We start from the raw sequence: 17257 nt of genomic DNA on the forward strand, positions 1-17257 counted from the left end.
GCCCTCCGTGCAATGTTCTCAACCACTCTTCTCCAGGAGCAAACTCAACCCCTCACCTAAATCCTGCTGGCCCAGCACTCCCCGCTCCAGGACACCTGCTCTGGGCCCTCCGTCTCCCACCCCCGCCCCCCAGGCTTACGGTTATCTCCAGAGAGGACACCAGGTACCTCTTGGTAGCAGGCCCAGAACACTGTTAATGACATCAGTCTTTCCCACCCCCGAGCCCTCCTCCAGCAGACTGGGAGCCCCTGAGGGCAGGCTTGAGACTTGGATGTCTCTGGTACCCACCTAGCCACAGAGGGGCACACCAGGTCCATGGGCAGCCACACGGGAGGCTCCTGCCCACTCTCTCCATGACCCAAAGCAGGGAAGGAGGGTTCCCAGGAGTGCACACCATGAAGCTGGAGGAAGGGCTGGCTCTCAGGGCTCTGCTCCCTGCTGAGCTGGTTGGGGGGAGCTGTGCCTGGGGGGCAGTCCCCTCACAGTTTCCAGCAGGGGAGGGGAGGAGTCCCAGGCCACACCCAGCCCACCTGAGGCAGTGGGGACCCCCCACCCCAGAAGCAGACAGACTCCCAGAGTGTCCACTCCCACTCGCCAGCCTGAGGTCCCTGCCATCCCACCCCAAGGCCTGAGTGCAGGAGCGGCCTTCAGGCTGTCAGGAGCAATGCCAAAGGCCCCATTTATATTCCTAAGTAGAGGACTTGTTAATACGGAGCCTGCCTCTGGGGACATGGGAATGCTGGGGTGAGAGATGACAAACCGTTGCCCAGTGGCCAGGCTGAGAGCATGATATTCACTTACATCTCATTCATCAGGGCCTCCTCCACAGGCCTCCCAGCCACTGGGGCCCCGGCCATCTTAGGGGCCGTGAGGGTCGGGGGGTGGGGAGGTGTCGTCAGCCCTGAGAGGCCCCTCTGGGCTCCAGGAAGCCCTGGGATGATGGAGGTGGCCAGGGAGTCAGTCCTACGTGCAGCCAGGGACGGGCCCCGCAGAAAGAGGGAACAGGGGTGTGGGGCAGAGTGGGACCCAGGCCCCTACGCAGACATGTGCATGCATGCGTGCTAAGTCGCTTCAGTCATGTCTGACTCTTTGTGACCCTATGGACTGTAGCCCACCAGGCTCCTCTGTCCATGGGATTATCCAGGCAAGAACACTGGAGTGGGTTGCCATGCCCTCCTCCAGGGGATCTTCCCAACTCAGGGATCAAACCCACATCTCTGAAGTCTCCTTCACTGCAGGCGGATTCTTTACCGCTGAGCCACCAGCAAAGCCCATGGAGACAAGAGTGAGGCTCAAACCTGAATACTCCTTGGGACAAAACCCCTGCTTCTGGTTCCTGTGAGAGAACCAAAGAAAGCCACCAGGCCCGTCTTAGGCCCAGCTGCTACCTAGGGAAGGACATCCAGTGTCCTGGGTCTAAAGGGGGTCAGGATGGTTCCTCCTCAGGTCCTGGCCCACAGGACAGGCTCAGAGCTCTGCACACACACTCAGACACACACGAGCACACGCACACACCATAGCTCAGACACTGGGCAGGGCACACAGCCGGGCACTGCAGAGCGGCAGGCGGGGGTGCGGGTGAGTAATGGCGGGTGCAGGATGCACCCGAATCCTGATAAGGGAGAATAATAACTTGTCAAAGATATATATGATATGTGTTTGCTTTCCCGACGGAATATCTATGGGGCTAATTCATCAAGCCGGCGGGCTGGCTGGAGACCCACGGAGGGAAGAGAAGAGAAGCACGTGACCGCAGGCCCCAGAGTGCCGGGTGCTGGGGAGGGGAGCTGGCCTGCCCAGGCTGGACTCCGGCCAGGGCCCTGAGAAGCACTGAAACCTGCCCGTCCACGGGTCCCCCGGGGCCTTAATGCTAACCCCCGGGACATTTGGGGTTGGAATCCAGAGCAGATGTCCTGCACTTGGCAAGCCCACTGTTTCTCCCGCTCTCCTTCTCTCCTCCCTTCCTCTCTCCCTGCTGTGCAGCCTGCGGAAAGCCTCTGGTCTGAGAAGTTGGAAGATGATCAGAAAATGTCTCCATTCTTGGAGAGGAGAAGATAAACAGAAAAAGCTCTCGGGGAAAACAGAGCTGAGAGGGGGTGGTGGTCCTAGCTGGTTCTCCCTGCCCTCCTCATTACCCGCCTCCCAGCCCCACACTCCCCCATAACCCTCACACACCCCCACACCCCACCAACTTCTCTAGGCTCCCACAGAAAGAGATAAAGAAAGAAAGAAGCCCTGCTCCCTTTACCCAGGTCATTTCAAGGACACCGAGGCCAGAAAACCCACCTGGAAACACAGGATGCTGCCCCAGGAGGCAGAAACCTGCTCCCCAGAGAGGTCTTTCATCCATCTACGCCTTCACATCCCTGGGGATTAGGGCTTCCTCTCTAATCCCATCTCTTCCTTTCCTTCCTCCTCTCTGTCACAATAATTTTAAAATCTGAATTAGCATGCCCCATGGAAGGCCTCCCCTGGGCCTCTGCCCAGCCCCTGCCCCCACCCATCCTCTGCCCTGCAGGCCCTGGGGGGGCATCTTCCCTGACTCACTGTCACAGGGCTGCGTTCTGTCATGTCCCACTGAGGTCTGCGCCCTCCCCAACCCCGTCAGCTCCAGGCTGACATTCACCCTCCCCGTGTACCTACTCACTCAACAAAGACTAGAGCAAACAGACCGAGAGCCCGGCCACTGCGGAGCTGCTGCTGTGAAAATACTGAAACACCTCACTCGGGCTGGTGGACGTTTACCAACACCGGCTCTTCTCTCCCCTACCTCCCCACAACCCAGCAACTGAAGGGTTAACTTCTGGTGCCCTCAAGGACCCTGCCCAGCTCCTGGCCTGCATCCATCCCAGCTAGCAGGGCTGCTGCTCAATCCTGGTAAACACTGTGGCTCCCACCCTGGAGAGTGCACCTGTGGTCCATCCTGCGGGGATTATGACCCGAGAGTTCGAGCAAGAATCTCCACTGGCCTCCTCCCTGCCTCCCTCACTCCCTCCCTCCTTCCTTCTCTCCCCCTCCATCACTCCTTTCCTCCTGCTTTCTTCCCTCCGTCTCTTCCTTCCTTCCTTCCTCTGTTTGAAGCCTGAGGTCTTCCTGCTGGCACCCCCTCCTGGCCCTCGGCTGACACAGATCTGAGAGGCCTCCGAACAGTGCTTACAACAGCCCCTCTCCTGTCCTTCCCAGGACCACCCTGGCAGCGGCTGGCATCTCCCACATCCCAGGGGCCAGGAAATATGGGGACCAGGCTCCAAGAGGGCCAGCCCCGCTCCACTTCTCCCTGATGGACAGCGATAGCCGGCCCCCTCTCTGCTCCTCGGACCCACTCCCCAACCCCCAGCCCTGTCCACAGAGGGCAGGCCCTGGGCTAGGGATTGCTGGCCTGTCCCCCTCCCAGGGCGTGGGGAAGGGTGGAAGAAAGCGGGGGGCCAAGCCCTTGCCAGTGCAGCTTGAAGCTGGAGAGCAATTAACTTGGCGTTTTCAAACAAGGGCAGAGGAAGCGGGAGCCACAGGACTGAGTCAGCACATCAGAGAGGCAGGTGCCAAGCGGCTGGCTCAGCTCGTTAGCAGGACAGGGCTGAACAAGGTCAGGGAGGTGGGGGTGGGAGTCCCCCAAATGGAGATGGGGGGGCGAGCGAGGAAGATGGCTGCAGCCCCTCCCTATACCCACCTGCAGCCAGCCTGGATAAGTCCTGGCTGCCAAGGCCCTAAGACGGCCCTCAGCTCCTTTCCCCACCCCCAACCCCCGCAGCCCCGCCCACCATCCACAGATCAGCCAACCTTCTCCATGCACTGTATGCGCCCCATGACTGGGAGTAAAAGCGACAGACACTCCCCTCCATGCTCCCCCAACAACACAAACATACAAGCTGGCTTCCCGGGGGGGTGCCACCAAGGACCTGGGGCTGAAGAGCAGCACAGGGCTACAGAGGATGACTTCGTGGAGGAGGTGGACTTTTTAGCACCTACATTTGAAATAAAGTCTGCATACCCAGTCTTTTTCCGAAAAGGAAACAAAGCTGCCGAATCTGGCCATCTGCTGAGTGCTCTCTCAGATGCCAGGGGCACGTACCCGCATCACCTCTGAGCCTCAGGTTTTCCTGCAAGGTTCCTCTCACCTACGGGGAAGCAGAGGCCAGGGCTTATGAGACTCGCCCAAACTCGTACAGAAAAGGGCAGAGTTGGAGATTTGTACTTGCATTCATCCACTCCAGAGGCTGTTCTTTCTGACTCGGTGCTTCCACAGGTCGGACTCAGTTAAGCTCAACAGAGGAATGTACTGGAGCAAAGGCCCAGATGCAAGAGTGAATAAAGTGAGTTCTAGCAACTAGGCAACCCGATCCAGTATTCTTGCCTTGAAAAACCCCATGGACAGAGGAGCCTGGTGGACTACCGTCCATTGGATCGCAAAGAGTTGGACACGACTGAGTCCTGAGCACACACAAAGCAACTAGGCTGCAGGCCAGGCTGGAAGTGGGGCTGAGCATGTGTGATGGTTGATTTTATGTGTCAACTTGACTGGGCTAAGGAATGCCCAGATGGCAAAACACTGCTCCCGGGTGTGTTTGCAAGGGTGTCTTCGGAAGAGATTAGCATTTGAATCAGTAGACTAAGTAAAGAAGATGCCTCCACCAATGTGCTGAGGACCTGAATAGAACCAAAGCGCAGAGGAAGGGAGAATTTGCTCTTAGCTTGAGCTGGGACATCTGCCAGCGCTCCCGGTTCTGGGGACTAGATGCAGACTGGGACTTGCACCATCGGGTCCCCAGTCCTCTGACCTTCTGACTTGGCCTGAATTACACCACTGGCCCTCCTGGTTCTCCTGCTTGCTTATGGCAGATTGGGGGACTTCTTGGCCTCTGTAAGTACATGAGCCAATAAATACAATAATTAAACAGATACATTTCTATATCCTATTGGTCTGCTTCTCTGGAGAACCCAGACCAACACAGCATCCCCAGGACAGGGTGCAGCTCTCAGAGTTATTGACACTGCCCTGTGGGTGTGTCACAATCTAGGGGGAGGCAGATCTCCTAAGCCACCCAGCAAAGCATCCTTGTAGACAGGATCCAAGAACTTACCAGAACACCACACACGGCCATAGCACCATGACTGCCAATTCTACTGGCCTTGACTAATCTTGACCCTTGAGAGAGGGGCTATTTCCAAGAGACTGTGTGTAGTTCTCTCTGGCCCTGATGCTACTGCTCTTTTCAGGACAAGGAAGGTTTAGGGAGAAGGCTCAGGGGCCACAGCCTGGGGGGGAAGGAGAGGCCAGTGATGGTCAAGAATGGGGCAAAATCTGGAGTCAGCCAGGCCACAGCCATGTCAGCCATGAGGTGCAAGGTCCCAGCTGGATGAAGGAGCAAGAGCCAGGGGGAAGGGGACCTGCTGCTCGGCTGAATTCCTGGCCTGAATTTCCCATTGGCATCAAGCTAAGAAACGGCCTCCTCCAGGGCTCCCAGCAGAGCTGGGCCCCCTGCTCCAACACTGCGCTTGGTCTCATGACTCAACCTGTCCCCACAGCCCATCTCTCCTGATCGAAATGTGGATAGATTTTCCCTTTCCTTCACAGTCTGCCCAGGCAAGGTTAAAACATTCTGCAAAAGACTTTTACTAGAAAGCACAGGGCAGGTAAATACAAAATCATGCAATGGACAAACGCCCTGAACATGTGTTGAATGATGAAGAAATCTCACAGGGTTTTGGCAGAGTAAGTGTCCGTGTCCGGAGCACTGTGAAGGCTGAGTACGCCTTCGCTCAGTGAGCAGGTGCATGAAGCGATGAGCAGGCCACCTGAACATCCTGCCTGATGCCAAGCATGGCTCTCCTCTTCACCCAGGCTCATCCTTCTCACTCTCAGCTCCACACAGCACTGACCTGATGACCCCTCGCTGCCCTCCACCTGACTGACAAACAAGCCTTGCCACAAACCCGCCTGCCCTCCTGCCCTCCACATTCTGCGCTGCACCCCTCCCACCTGAGTGACCATACCACCCAAGCCACCATGTGCTGTGGACTGAGCAGTTCCTGGCATTCACTACGTGCCAAGCACAGTGCTGGGTCCTCTACATGACCATCTCATCTGATCCTCATGTGCTGTACTCAGGCACCAAAGACACTCAGTTTGCAGATGAAAAAACTGGAGATGAGAGAAGGCCAAGGTCACACAGTAAATGCAAGAGCCAGGACTCAGACCCCTACCTGTTTCCAAAACCCATGCTCTCTACCACCAAGAGCAGCGATGGTGGACCCCTGACACCACCAGCCTGCCTCCTCAGATCTTCACCAATCATCAGATTCAATAATACCAATCACATTGAATTTGCCCCAGAGACACTTGTTCAATAAATACTGAGCACCGACCATGTGTTCAGGGCTTCCCTGGTGGTGTGGTGGTAAAGAACCGTCCTGCCAAGCAGGAGACTCGGGTTCAATCCCTGGGTCAGAAAGGTCTCCTGGAGAAGGAAATGTCAATCCACTTCTTGCCTGGAGAATCCCATGGACAGAGGAGCCTGGTGAGCTATAGTCCATAGGGTCACAAAAGAGGTGGACACAACTTAGCAACTAAACAACAACCACCACGTGTTCAGTGCATACACAAATGACAGGCATCAACTCCCTCTCCTGGAGTTGTCATAGTCCTTGAGGTGGACACCACCTTGCCTGGGGCGGGTGGTCTCTGATCGGGCACCTCCCATCTCCAATGCCAGGTTCTCAGCATCAGTCAGGAGAAACCCCTCTTATTTGGCCCCACCTCTGGTAACCTGCCATCCCCAGCTTGCTCACAAAGCTCATCTGCCCACCAGGTCCTATCCACCAAGAACAATCAAACACAAGCAACCCTGCTTCCCCAGGGTCTCTCCAACAAGTCATCATTCAGGCAGCCCCCAGGAAGAAGGTGCTCTGAAGCCCTGACACTGTCCTTTTGCAACATCAAAAGCATTTCACTCACTTCACCACTGAGACACCATCTTCACCAAGACAAAGCAGTATGGTTTCCTGAGAATGGTACCCAGCGGGTGAGGGTCAGAGGTGAGCAAGTCATTCCCCTTGGAAGGGGCAAGCTGTTCTACGTGGAACATTCTTGTGTGATGACTGTTCCACCCCTGACTTTGGAGACAAGGACACCTCAGACCCACCAGAGAAGGCTGGAGACTTGTCCCTCCTCCAAAGAGATGGAGCCAGGATGTGGACCTAGCTTCTCTGTTCCCAAGTTCAGGCCTCCTTCCCTTATCATCATGCACTCAAAGTTACAGGGAACAGGCCAGTGTGGAGGCAGGGCAGGGCAGGGTGAGGCCGTCCTGATGGCCACTAGAGACATCCTGGCCAGCGGTGTCCTAGCCCCGGGAACTTTCCAGAGGGTGTTGCTGCCACACACACCTGTTCTGGCAGCTGGCTGGGATGGGGCTTGTCTGGATATGAGTGTGGGGCGGTGGGTACCTCATATGCCTGCGGCCCAAAGGCTTTCATCTGAGGGAGCATCTTTTTCTCACAGCCTGCCCAATGTAGAGGCCTGGGGCTGGGTGGGAGGGCAGGGGCGGTATGTGGCCCAGATTGTCTTGAGAGGCCCACAGTCTTGAGCAGCAAGGTCTTGTGGACGAAGTGGTCACCTTTCAGGACAGGGCGGGTTAGCAGCAGCACCTGATTCACTCCCCCTCCCTCTGCCCCACCCCTGCCCTCAGCTAGGCCAGCTGTCCTCTTCTCCGGCCCAGTCTGGGGAGTTTCTCATTGTAAATATCATGCCGCGGCCATCCTCCACACACACGCTTCTCCAAGTGCCTCTCCCCTTGACAGCACTGAGCCTCCCCTTCCTCACTTCCTCCTTCCCTGTCTCAGCCACCGGAGACCTGGCCCATCATTTAAGAACCAATTCAAAACACGCTTCCTCCATGGCCATCTCTCCCCCAGCTCTGACCACACCCCCAGAGCCTCTCTCATCATACCGTGCCCTTCCAGGGCACTCACCTTGCTCCATCCTGAGCTTCCGTGACATCTGTCCTCCGAGCACAATGTCCCACACAAAGAAAGCTCAAAACTAATTTTCACTTGAATAAGTCTAATGCATTCATCGTCATGTTACAGACAAGGAAACTGCAGCTGGGAGGACTTGAAAGGCTCCTCGAGGTCACATGTTGGCCAGCCGGTGCTAGAGGCAGCTTCGGAACCCATAAAAGCCTGATTCCCACCCTGTCCTCTTTCCTTGACCCCACACTATCTCTTATTACCTACTCGAATCAAGCCAGGGCCTCAGGCTCAGCATGGGTGATTTGTGATCGTAGGTACAGCACATACAGAAGAGTATAAATATGTATGTGCTTGAAAAAAGCAACAGTCACCTGATTCTCCACCACCTGGGTTAGGGTATACAATGTTATTAGTGCCTTAGAAGCCCTCACTTCCCCAGCCCCCTCTCTTGTGACCCTCCCCACTAACCACTGGAGTTAAGCACTATCCTAACTCCCATATTAATCATCCCCTGGCTTTACTTTATGGCTCTGTCGCTTTCATGCGTCTCCCTAACAATGCACTGCCCTTTGCTTACACAGCTAGGTTTGTGCTTGCTCCTCAGTTTTTCAAAACTAAACAGGATCTGTGATCTCTTCTATGCTTAACAGTGTTATATTCAAGTTCTCCCAATGTGGTGAACTCTGAGAAGATGCCTATTATAAAAGTAGACCACACACACACACACACACACAAAATCAGACCACAAAAGCATGTATAGAGTTCTATCAGATGCATCAGCTCTCTCCTAAAACCCACTTTATTTTAGGCACTGAATTAGTGATATACAAACGACATTCAGAGTAATACGGAATTAGCCTATGTCTTGAATTTTTTTCAGGATTTTGTATGTGTGTGAAAGAGTCAACTGCTCAGACCCTTGCCTAACAGGGCTGTTTTGATCCCAGCTGTCTGACAGCAGGGACCTGCTCTTGTGTTTGGAGACAGAAAAGAGGCTCCAGAAGGATGTCGAGAGAAACAGGCTCAGAGGGTCCCCCAGACCTCTCCTCGCTTCCCGCACAGCCAGCCCTCACCACAGTGGCTTTGGCCCACAGCTGCCCTAGCCCAGGGACCTGGTGGCAGGCAGAAACAGACCTACTTCGGTTTCCATGGCAACTGCAGGCATCGGGAGGCTAACTGAGTGAGCCGCAGCCAACGAGGCAGCTGGTTTGAAGGGTGTTGATCTCTCTGCGGACCAGCAAGGCAGAACCACCAGGGACCAGAGGCAGCAACCAAGCCAGCAGGAGCCGCAGGAGCTGGGCATTCAGAGTCTGCAGAGACCTGTCTTCAGAGCTTGCATATTGGGGAGCACACATGTGTCCACTCACCCGTGACCCTCTCTCACCTACGACCTCTCAACCCACCCACTCAGGCAGAGGCATGTGCTGAGAAATGCACATCCACACTGCACTGTGAACACAGGCTCACAAACTCAGATACCTGTTCACACGAAATACGCCCCACTTCCACCCTGCACCATTTCCACACTCAAAAACATTGACCCCTGCATACAAACGCACATTCGTCCACAATATATAAGCTGTACCCCTGGAAAGATCCAGACTCACCCCAATGCACATTATCTACACATGCACATGTGCACCACATGCACAGATGGCACACACACACTCACCTTTAGACACACATAGACCCACATTTACAGGGAGAAACGCACACTCACCTGTATGCTCGTGGGGACATTCACAGCACGTACATGTGGACTGAGATCAGAGCCTCTGGATGCTAAGACTCAGAAGCTGAGGAGCCCAAACTTCAACTCAGAAATGAGATATGGTTCCAACTCAGCAGCATCACAGAACCCCAGCCACAACTGTCCTCACTTGTTGTCTCCTAAACGGTGCCCCCCACTGAGGAAGCCTCTAATCGTCTCTGTTTATTTACTCAGAGTAGTTCTTTTTTATGTACTCCATAAACACCAAAGGACAGAAACCCAACAATCCTCTCGTCGTGCAGACTTGACATAAACATTCTGATGACAGACTCAGAGATGCATGTTCCTTGTTGTGCTCAGCTCTATGAAGGGGCTGCCCATTCCTGGTTCACTGCCCACTGGCCCCAGAAGGCAAGTAGAAGAGGCCTGCTGGTTGCACTCCTAGGAAAAAGGGACACATCTACAGAAAAAGGGACAAAATCACAGAGCTACTCGGGGCTTAGCTCCTGATCTAGTGGGGAAAACCGACAACCACAGCCTCCATCCACTGAGGCCCTTGACAGCCAGAGGTCATGTGGTCACTTGGGGGAAGGGTGGGGGACATTTTGTTGAGAATTTCTTGAAGTATATGTGAATATTTGTGGCATTATTTCAATACTGTCCTAATGATCATTTAAATAATATAATAGAGAATTGGAAAAATTATATACCTGTGTACATATTTCTGGCTTCCCAGGTGGCGCTAGTGGTATAGACAATGCAGGAGATTTAAGAGACTAGGGGTTTGATCCCTGAGTCAGGAAGATCCCTTGGAGAAGGAAATGGCAACCCACTCCAGTATTCTTGCCTGGAAAATCCCATGGACAGTGGAGCCTGGCGGGCTACAGTTCACTGAGTTGCAAAGAATCAGACACGACTGAAGTGACTTAACACAGCACATATTCCTATTATAATAATGATAGCTAATGCAGGCACAAAATGCCAATAAATGCTAAGCTATTGTTATTATTGTGATTTTAAATTGATACTGAAAATCATCTAGAACTTAAAATTTGGGGGTTGTGGAGATGAACCTCCTTATTTCATAGAGTTTTAAACACTTTTCAGTTTTAGCAGCAGCAGGGTTGGCGCCGTGTGGTACTTCACAAAACAGTTTCACACACACCATCTCCTTTGTGTCTCGGAGCCTCTCCTGCGGGACAGGCATCAAGCTGGAGTGTGCGCAGGGTGTGTGTGTGGGGGCGGGGCGGGGGGAGGGTGCTGGAGGAGGGTCACAGATTAGTAAGACACAGACCCAGATATTGAGAAGCCCACAGTCTGGCAGGGAAGGAGTCGGGGAGCCACATGGAAACTGCAGACTATGCAGCCTTGTGCATCACAAAGGGCACTGAGCATAGGGAAAGGGATCATGTGTTGATGGGGAAGAACCAGGGTGAATCAAAGACGACTGAGGGGAGGAGGTCACACTTGAGGCAGGCTGACCTCACAAGCGGGTTTAGACAAGCCACATTCATGGCTGGAAAGGAGGACTGAGGCCCGGGCACAGTTGTAGAACAGCGGGATGGTCGACCTGGGCAGCTAGACTCAGGGGCCCAGGAGGGTATGGAGAAGAATGGAGCCACAAAGGTGTCAGCAGTAAAGAATCTGCCTGCATTGCAGGAGACGCGGGTTCTACCTCTAGGTCCCAAAGATCCCCTGAAGGAAGAGATGGCAACCCACTCCAGTATTCTTACAGGTAAAAGCCCATGGACACAGGAGCCTGGTGGGCTACAGACCATGGATGGGGTCACAGAGTCAGACAGGACTGAAGCAACTGAGTATGCACAAAAATAGACTCGGGTCAGATTCAAAAAGGCCTTGCACCACAAGCCAAGGAGTCTTCCCAGCGAAGCATTACCTGCATGAACCCTCCAGACCTGCGCAGGTACCTGGGTGTCCAATGCATGTCTGACGCAGGGTTGTGGGGTATGACTGGGAACCTCAGGGCCAAACAGAAGGGTTCAAATTGCACCCTCCCAAGAACAGAGCCAGAACGCAGGTCTGCACCCCCGCACCCAGCGCTGCGCCTGACCCATACAAGGCCCTCCATAAATGTTTGCTGAACTGCACGGCGCCGCGGGTCACGCGAGGAAAATGGAATTAAGAGTCGGGTGACCTGGAGGGCTGGTTCAGGCCCATTATTGACTGGCTCCGGGACCCTGGACCAGAGATTTAACCTCTGGTTCTTGATTTCCACGCTGGTAAAACGAATCCGATAATGCCCTGACCTCCCTGGTTTAGCTGTTCTGAAGCTCACACGCAGGAACCGGCTGAAGGCGCAGGAAGGCGCAGAGCGTGGGCCCAACGGGGGACGATGCGGGCCGCTGCCGCCGCCCGGGAACCATATCCGGGAAGAGCTAGCTCAGCCATCAGCAATTACCTGTGCCCCAAACCCACACCTGCGCTGCATTTCCGTTCAGGCAGATGGTGTGATTTGGCCGCGCGCCAGCGCGTAGCTCCGACCTGGAAGCTTGCGAACGTGCCCTGCAGCCGGATGGGCGCCGATGGGAGGGGCCCCTGCGGGAGCGACTGGGCGGGCACTTGGAGAGGACTAGGACCAGCCAGACCACGGGATGCCCAAGGCACCCTTTCCCTTCCTGGAATAGCGCTCCTCTCCCACGGCCAAAGCAGAGGCAAAGCCAGCCTTTCCCCAATTCTCTGAAAGGTGAGCAGGGAGTGAAGCTCTCCGTTTCCCCCCGGGGGAAACTGAGGCTTGGAAAGATTAGGGGACTTAAGGCTGGACACAGAGCTGTTAATATATGGAGCCAGATGGAAACCCAAGTCTTCCGAGCTCCAGGCCCACCGTTGGCTGGCACTGCCCCAGTTCCTCAGACCACTCTGGCCAATATCTGGTGAGGACAGGAATTCTTCCTTCACCCAAGGCTAGCTTTGCCTCCTTTGAGCACAACTGCCTTGCCGTTTCCCGTGCCACCCGGCCAACTCCTGAACCACCGTACCACCTCACATCCCCCAGGGTTAGTGGGGATCTGAGCCATGGGGTCGCACAGAGTAGGACACAACTGAAGTGACTTAGCAGAGCAGCAGAGCTAAGCATAAATCAATATGTTCCCAGTAAACTACCCAAATATTCTTGTCCTGTTACTGGAAATGATTGGGAGCAACCCTACTACTATGGAATTTTAGACTCTGCTATTTGGAAAGAACATTTAAAGAAATCTCATCTAAATGCCGAGCCTGGGCAGTATCACCACCACCAAGGGCTCAAAGGGCCTCAGCCTACATAGCTCCCAGAACCCTGAGCTCATCTTTTCCCAAGGCTGGTGATTAGAAAGTTCTTGCTTCTCTTTAGCTGAAACCCACCAGTCTCCCTAAGGATCCAGCTGTCCCTCTTTGAGGCCACAGGGCACAAAGCAAATCTCCCTTTCTTTTCACAACCCAGCCTCCATTAGGAGGCCGCCTTCTCTCCTCCTGATTCAGGGGCCCCAGTTCCTTCAACCATTCCTCAAAAGGCATGGTTGTGAGTCTCTTTCTCAGGCTCCAGACATACACCTCTCTGGTCCTGTCCTTCAGAGCTCAGCACAAACATGTGTTCTCATCACATGTCAGACACCATGCTGAAAGGGCTATCAGTGTCTTTCCTACGGCATCTCACTTACTCCATCAGTCACCTCACTAAATCCTGAGGACAACCCCATCATTATCCCCGTCTTTGCAGATGAGGAAACTGGGAAGTGAAGAACTTGCAGACACAGACAACTGGCAGACCAGTCTCTGCTGCTCTCTGTTGTCCTTGCAGCTCCAGCGAACGAGAGCACTGGACCTGGGGTGGGGACTTCTGGCTTTGCGTCCCACTCTCCCACTTAGGACTGTGTGCCCCAGGCAAGCCATGCATATGATTCTCCTGGTCTGTAAAATGGGGGTCATTACAGTGCCTACCTGCTAGGCTGTTTGGAGATTAAAACAGATTTCCAGATGTGATCCTAGGCCTGATACTCCCCACTACTCCCCTCACCCAGGAGTCCTGTGTGGGGACTCACAGGGACCATAGCAAGTGAGGGAACTCATGTCCTATCTGGGGGTGCTGGGGCCGCTCTCCAGGAGGGAGCCAGGTTCAAATCTCCAGGTCCCCCACCCGGCCTGGAGTCACTCTCTAAAATGATTTGTCAAGTGACAAGCAAAAATATATTACCAATTTAAGAGTGTGATTTGCCTGCAACTTTTTAATCCTCGGGCTGTTGTTGAATAGATTAAAGTGTCTGCTTTGATCCATGCATTTAGATGGAAACATAAATATAGCCATCACTTATTCTCTCAGCCGCCAGGATGGGTGTCACGCTGCATCACGCCAGCTTCCGAACCAACCGGGGTAATCTATGAGAATGACCTTTTTGCCATTCAAATCCCTCTTGACTTTTCTGCTCTGACCGACCTGAGCTGGCCGCTGCTGACTACCGTGACCACTGCTCAGCTGGGAAAGGGTGGAGCAGCAGCTGCCCGGACGCCCCGACGCCCAGAGCTTCCCCCAGCTCGGCAAGAATAAATCTCCGGAGAAATAGATTTTGAAGAGGAATTTGGTACATAGATCTTCTGTCAGCAGAGCAGACTCTGGCTCAGCCGTTTTTCAGGCTCGCTGCTTATCCAGAAATACATCTATTTCTATGTGGATCTCTAGCGAGATTTCCTCTTCCCTCCTGGGGTGGGAGGGGGCGCAGGCAACCCAACAGGTCTGGGCGTGTGGGGGCGGGGCCTGCGGTGGCCTCAGGGGGCTGGCCAGGCCCATGATCTGTCTGGGGAACACTGGGGCTCGGGCGGAGGGAAGCAGTGCTGAACCCTGGGCCTCCAGGCCTTCCTCCAGCCATCCGCAGGCATCCTGCCCCAGCCCGTCTTGGAACGTGAGCCGGCCTCCCAAAGCCTCCACCACTGAACCAGCCCCTCTGCACCGCCTATGCCCACCTCCCTGACCCCTGATCCTGAAGTCCACTGAGACCTGAGCTATGGACACCTCCCAGGCCCACAGGTCCGCGCAGACTCGCAAGGACATGCACACATCGAGGGCCCGCAGCCGGCGCCTGCAAAGACTGCACCCGTCCTTTGCTGCTGGTTTATTCCGGGCCTGCCTGTTGGCATCCGGCCACCGCAAACAGTGGGAGCCGGCTCTGAGCAGCCCCGCGGACCAGCGGGTGACATGGCTGGCGGGGGCTCTGAGCGGTGTGCTGTGGCAGGCAATTAGGCCTCAAACAATGGCTCTGGAAATGTCAGAAGTAGCGGGGAGGCTGGGATTCACATGGGCGTTTGGCACATGGAGGGCCCCAGGGGCTGACACTGCACTGACGGAGCTAAGAGGAAGGGGGCTGACAAGGGTGCTCTCCATCTCCCAGAGGACCCTTTGGCTGGGGAGACACCCTTGTGCCTCCTTTCCCCAGACCCCTGGAATCAGATAACTCCTTTCACTCCAGGAGCTTTTGTGCTGTGGAGAACCAACCCCTCACACACACCAGATACTCGGGAGGGAAGATGGTTCCAAAATAAGAAGGACCCCAGGTCCCCCCCCCCCTACTTGGCCTGTCCTCTGTCCCCAAATTCTGTTCTAAGAAGCCCACAGCCCGTGCCCAGCCAGGCCCACCCAAGGCCCCGGCTCTGGACTCCAGCCCCTGCCACTTTGGGGACCTTGTTCCGGAATCATGCCCCTCCCTCTCCTCCAGCAGTGCCAGTTACTTCCTCTGCTGTTTTCCTGGCCTTGCCCCCTCCCTCCATGCTGACATACAGTGCCTGTGGGCCCCACTGAGCCTGGTGGGTGTCCCCACTCTCTCCCTCCACACCACCAAGTCTCTCCTCCCGGTCTCACTGAGAAATACCTGTTCCCCATAGAGAACAGACTTTGGTTGGAAAACGGGAGAGGAGGCAGGGAAGGGAATGGATTGGGAGTCTGGAATTAGCAGATGCAGACTGTTATACATAGGATGGATAAACAAGGTTCTCCTGTACAGCACAGGGAACTATATTCAATGTCCTGTGATAAAACAGAATGGACAAAATATGAAAAAGAATGTGTGTGTGTGTGTGTATAACTGAATCACTTTGCTGTACAGCAGAAATTAACACAGTATAGTATTAGAAATAAACTGTACTTAAAATAATTTCTTTAAAAAAGAAAACACCTGTCCCCATCACCACAATCATCCCATCACCGACTGCCCGGCCTTCATCCCACGCTCCTGCCCACCCTCTGCCCTTTCTAACCCTGAGCACCAGTGCCGCCTGGCCCCACAGATGGGCCCTCTCCTAGCTCGTCTCCTTCCTCTCCAGCTGCCCAGCTGTGCCTGCTCTTTCACTCTCTCCAGCTCTTCTTCCTCCCCCCATCTCTTGTCTGGTCATCCCCCAGTGTTCTAGTCCAGCTTCCTTTCTATCCTGTCTCCCTTAGACACGACAATCTACCCCCACACCCCCTCCCCAAGCCTTCAACCACTGCTTTCATGGGAATCGTTCACAAATGAGTATCACCTGGTCTAACATTGCTGGTGAGTGTTCCCTCCTGCTCACAGGGCCTTCCAAGTGGGCAGGTGCTGTCATCCCTGAGTCACCTGCCGGGAACAAATGCATCATCTGCCCTCCATAACCAGGGCCTCTCCTAGAGTGACCGACGAGTACCACTTTGCTCCTATTTCCTAGGCTGGTGGCTCAGTCGCTCAGTCGTGTCTGACTCATCGCAGCCCCATGGACTGTAGCCCACCAGGCTCCTCTGCCCATGGAATTTTCCAAGCAAGAATACTGGAGTGGCTTGCCATTTCCTACTCCAGGGGATCTCCAAGGATAACTCCTCCTCTCCCCTTCACTCCCTCCCACCCATCCACACACATGCAACCAATCACCAAGCAGCCTCTAGTCTCCTTTGAAATGATATTCCCCTCCCTGCCTTTCCATTCTCATTCCACCCAGGTTCCAGCCCTTATTTCCATTTACCAGGCCTGATGCAGGAACCACCTAATCTGCCTTGCCCCATAGAATAGGTAGAATAACCCCTTCCCCAAAAATGCCCATGCCCTAATCTATGGAACTTGGATGGTACGTTACATGGCAAAAGGACATTGCAGATGTCTAAAATTAAGGTTATGAACCTTAAAATAGAGATTATCCTGGATTATCTGGGTAGGCCCCCTTCTAGTAATATGATCCCTTAAAAGCAGGAAACTACTCAGCTGAGGTCAGAGAGATACAACAAAAGAGAAAGCAGGAAAATGGTCAAAGAGATGCAGCAGAAGGGGAAGTCATTGAGCTTCGGGAACAGAAGGATTTGAAACACTTGCTGACTCTGAGATATAGGGGCCCATGTGCAAGAACTGGGGAGGGGCTTCCAGGACATAAGGGTGGCCCCAACTTACATACAGCAAGGGAATGGAAGGGGGCAGCTCAGTCCTACAACCACAAGGAACAGGATTCTGCCTACCACCTGAATGAGGCTAAAAGTGAATTCTTCCTAAAGCCTCCTCATAGAAGCCCAACCAGCCGACACCTTGATTTCTTGCATAACCCAGAGCAGAGAAACCAGTCAAGCCAACATGGACTTCTGACCCATAGAACCAT

Source organism: Bos taurus, chromosome 15, assembly GCF_002263795.3.
Source record: "Bos taurus isolate L1 Dominette 01449 registration number 42190680 breed Hereford chromosome 15, ARS-UCD2.0, whole genome shotgun sequence".
Lineage (NCBI taxonomy): Eukaryota > Metazoa > Chordata > Mammalia > Artiodactyla > Bovidae > Bos > Bos taurus.